We start from the raw sequence: 4,667 nt of genomic DNA on the forward strand, positions 1-4,667 counted from the left end.
ATCATCTCCATAGTTTTGCCTTTTTTCAGAATGCCACGTGGTTGGAGTCATATCATACGTACTTTTAAAGATGAGCTTCTTTCACTTAGTAATGCACATTAAGTTTCCTCCATGTCTGTTCATGGCTTGATAGCTCATATCTTTTTAGTGCTGAGTAATATTTCATTGCCTAGAAGTTCACTATTTGTTTATCCAATCAGTTACTGAAGGATATCTTGGTTTTTTTTCCCCCAGTGTTTGGCAATTATGAGTAATGCTGCAGTAAATGTTCATTCATAAGTAGGTTTTTATGTGGATATAAGTTTTCAACTCCCTTGGGTAAATAAATACCAAGGAGAACAATTGCTGGATCTTTTGGTAAGAGTATGTTTAGTGTTGTAAGAAACCACCAAGCTGTTTTCCAAAGCAGGCATACCATTTGGCATTCCTACCACCCAAGAATGGGAGTTCCTGTTCCTTCACACCCTTGCCAGCATTTGATGATGTCAGTAGTCTGGATTTGGGTTGTTCTGATAGGTGTATAATGGTGCCTCAATATGGTTTTAATGTGCAGTTTCTTTTTTTTTTTTAACTCGATGTTTATTTTCCATGAATCTTATATGTTGTTTAAGAGCCCACACAAGAACAGCCTAAGACCATTCAGTGGTTGCTCCTACCCATTCAGTGGCCTGAGCAGTGGGAGCTGCAGACCAGTCTTCCGTGGCAGGCTGGGTGCTCCAGTCTTCAGTAGGGAACTGCTGGACAGGCACAGAGGGCACCTGCACGCCTTCAGACCAGTCTGCAACCTCCGGCTGAGGAGCAGTGAACTCAGGAGCTGGAGCAGTCCATTCACCCTGAAACTCCTCCTTGGTCACAGCCTTTTCAGCAGCAGCCTGCTCTTCTTTTTCAATCTCTTCAGGATCTCTGTAGAAGTAGAGATCAGGCATGACCTCCCACGGGTGTTCACGGGAAATGGTGCCACGCATGCGCAGAACTTCCCGAGCCAGCGTCCAGCACATCAAACCCACTGAGTGAGCTCCCTTGTTGTTGCGTGGGATGGCAATGTCCACATAGCGCGGAGGGGAATCTGTGTTACACAGAGCAATGGTAGGTGGGCTAACATAAGACGCCTCCGTGAGAGGCTGTGGTCAGCCCTTCGGTCAGTAACCACAAGCAGCCGTGGCTCCCGGAAGGCTGCCTGGATCTGGCTGGTGAAGGTTCCAGGAGTGAAGCGGCAGCAATTGGAGTGGCTCCAGTGGCAACAGAGAACTCCAGCACGGCCCTCTGGCCAGTATTCCTGGAGGATATGACACTGGCATCAGCAGGGTTTTCAATGGCAACAATGGCACGAGCTGCCAGGAGAAGCTTCTCCCAGGTCCTGTTCAGATTTATGATGTAGTTGCCATCACTTTCCTTTTATAGATGTACTGATCCATCTGGAAGTCAAGGTTGGTGCCACCTAAATGGGTTCCTGCTGCCAGGAACTTAAGGACATCCTCCTCCTTCATTTGCAGGACATCAAGGGCTCTGGACATTGTGAAAGTTTCCCTTTAAGTTACTACGGGAATCCAGAACAAAGCTGTTTGGAGCCCTCGGCAGGTAGCACGGAAAAGCTGCAGTTTCTTAATGACATATGACGTGGATCGTCTTTTTAATGCTTATTTGCCACCGTGTATCTTCTTTGGAAATACATCTGTTAAGGTCTTTGACCCATTTTTTAGTTGGGTTTGTTTTCTTATCGTTGAGTTTTGAGAGTTCTTTGTACATTTTGGGTAACAGTCCTTTAGCATGTATATCTTTTGCAAATATTTTCTCCCAGTCTGTGGCTTGTCTTTTCTTTCTCTTGACAGTGCCTGCAGAGAGAGAAGTAGTTTGTTTTTAATGAAGCCCTGCTTATCGATTCTTTCCTGGATCCTGCTTTTGGTGTTGTGTCAAAAAGGTCATTACCAAACTCAGGATTGTTTAGATTTTCCCCTTGTTATCTTTTAGGGTTTTATAGTCTTGAGTATTATATTTCGGTCTGTGATTTATTTTGAGTTGATTTTTGTGAACTGTATAAGATCTGCATCTAGATTCATTTCTTTTTGTTGTCGTCGTTACATGTGGATATTCAGTCATTCTGGCACCATGTCTGTGTCCTATTCTATTGCCAATCCTCCTCTGTCAAAAATCAATTGACTATATTTATACGAGTCTATTTCATTCTGTTAGGTTGATCTGTCCGTCTTCCCTTTTGCCAATACCCCACCGTCTTGATTACTATAGCTTTCTTTATGGTGAGTCTTAAAGTCAAGTAGTGTTGGTCTTCTGACTTTGTTCTTTATTGTGTTGGCTATTGTGAGTTTTTCGCCTCTGCAAATAAACTTTAGAATTACTTTGTTGATACTCATAAAATAGCTTGCTGGCATTTTGATTGGGAGTGCATTGAGTCTATGGATCAAGTGGGGAAGAATGGACATCTTGATAATATTGAGTCTGTTTATCTCTGAATGTGAAATATGTCTTTATGTATTGAGTTTTTCTTTGATCAGAGTTTTGTAGTTTTCCTTTTATAGATCTTATACATATATTGTTAAATGTATACTTAAGTATTTCATTTTGGGGGGGTGCTAATGTGAATGGTATTGTGTTTATCATGTTTTAAATTTTGAATTACACTTGTTCACTGCTGCTTATATAGGAAAATGACTGAATTTTGTGTAAGAACCTTATATACCACAACCTTGCTATAATTACTTAATTAGTTCTAGGAGTATTTTTTGTAGATTCCTTTGGTTATTTTATGTAAACAGTCACGTCAACTGTGAACAAAGACACTTTTATTGCTTCCTTCCCAATCTGTGTATCTTTTATTTCCTCTTCTCGTCGTATTGCATTAGCCAGGAATTCCAGTATGATATTGAAAAGCAGTGGTGAGAGGACATCCTTGCCTTGTTCCTCATCTTGGTGGGAAATTTTCGAGTTTCTCACCGTGAACTAAGATGTTAGTTATAAGATTTTCGTAGACTTTCCTTATCAAGTTGAGAAAGTAAGTTCCTCTCTCTTCCTAGTTTACTGAGAGATTTTGCCATGAATACATGTTGCAGTTTGTCAAATTCTTTTTTGCATTTGTTGATAAAATCCGGTGATTTTTCTTCTTTAGCCTATTGATGTAATGTATTATATAAATTGATTTTTGAAAGTTGAACCAGCCTTGAATACCTAGGATAAATCCATGGTGTATAATTCTTTCTTATACATTGTTGATTTCTATTTGCTAATATTTTGTTAATTTTTGCCTTTATGTTCATGAGACATATGGTGCCATAGTTTTTTTTCTTGTAATGTCATTGTTTTTTGTTTTGTTTTGTTTTGAGACAGAGTCTTGCTCTATTGCCCAGGCTAGAGTGCAGTAGCACGTTTACTGCTCACTACAACCTCTGCCTCCCAGGCTCAAGTGATCCTCTCATCTCAGCCTCCTGAGTAGCTGCGACTACAGGCTCACGCCCCCATGACAGGGTATCACTACATTGCCCAAGCTGGTCTTGAACTCCTGGGCTCAATCAATCCATGTACCTGAACTTCCCAAAGTGCTAGGATTACAGATGAGCCACCGTGCCCAGCCTCTTGTAATGTTTTGTCTGGTTTTGGCATTAGGGAAATGTTGGCCTCAGAGAATGAGATGGGGAGTATGTTCTTTGCTTTTATCTTCTAACAGATATTGTACAGAATTAGTATAATTTATTCCTTAAATGTTTGGTGGCATTTACTAATGAACCCATCTGGACTTTCTCTTTTGGAAGGCTATTAAGTATCAGTTCGATTTATTTAACAGACACATGCCTGTTTAGATTGCCGGTTTGTTCTTGCATGCGCTGTGGCAGACTGTGCCTTCCAAGGAATTGGTCCATTTCATCTCGGTTATCAAATGTGTGAGCATAGAGTTGTTCATAGCATTCCTGTAGCATCCTTTTCGTGTCCATGAGATCTGTAGTGATAGCCTCTCTTTCATTTCTGATATTAGCAATTATCATCCTCTTTTTTTTCCTTAGCGTGGCTAGAGGCTTATTAATTTGTTGATATTTTAAAGAACAAGCTTCTGGTTTCATTGATTTTTCTTTATTGCTCTTCTATTTTCAATTTCATTGATTTCTGCTCTAATTTTTATCATTTCTTCTTATTTTGGAATTAATTTCCTCTTTTTTTTTCTAATTTCATAAGGTAGAAGCCTAGATTATTGATTTTAGATCTTTGTTACTTTCTATTTATTCAAAGCTATGAGTTTCCCTCTAAGCACTGATTTTCCTTCATCCAACAAATTTTTATAAGTTGTATTTCATTTCCATTTAGTTCAAAATATTTTAAAATTTCTCTTGAGATTTTTTCTTTGACCCATGTGTTATTTAGAAGTGTTTTGCTTAATCTTTAAATAATTTAAACTTTTCTAGGCATCTTTTTGTTATTGATTTCTGATGTAATTTCACTGTGGTCTGAGAGCGGATCTTGTAAGATTTCTATCCTTTCCGTTGCTAAGGTGTGCTTGATGCCCCAGTTGTGATCCGTCTTGGTGGTTGTTCCCTGAGAGCTTGAGAAGAATGCGTAATTTGCTGTTGGATGAAGCAGTCCATAAATATTAATTATAGCCATTTTGTTGATGGTGCTGTTGAGTTCCGCTCACTTTGTCCTTACAGATTTTCTTCTTGCTGGAT

At 39.5% G+C, this 4,667-nt stretch overlaps 1 pseudogene; it reads right to left on the bottom strand.

Moving 5' to 3' along the window:
- Positions 1-629: 629 nt before the first annotated feature.
- On the bottom strand, positions 630-1,514 carry LOC105705263 (small ribosomal subunit protein uS2-like; annotated as a pseudogene).
- Positions 1,515-4,667: the final 3,153 nt, after the last annotated feature.

Source organism: Aotus nancymaae, unplaced genomic scaffold, assembly GCF_030222135.1.
Source record: "Aotus nancymaae isolate 86718 unplaced genomic scaffold, 86718_ANA_hifiasm-v0.15.2.pri h1tg000006l, whole genome shotgun sequence".
NCBI classification, from domain to species: Eukaryota; Metazoa; Chordata; class Mammalia; order Primates; family Aotidae; genus Aotus; species Aotus nancymaae.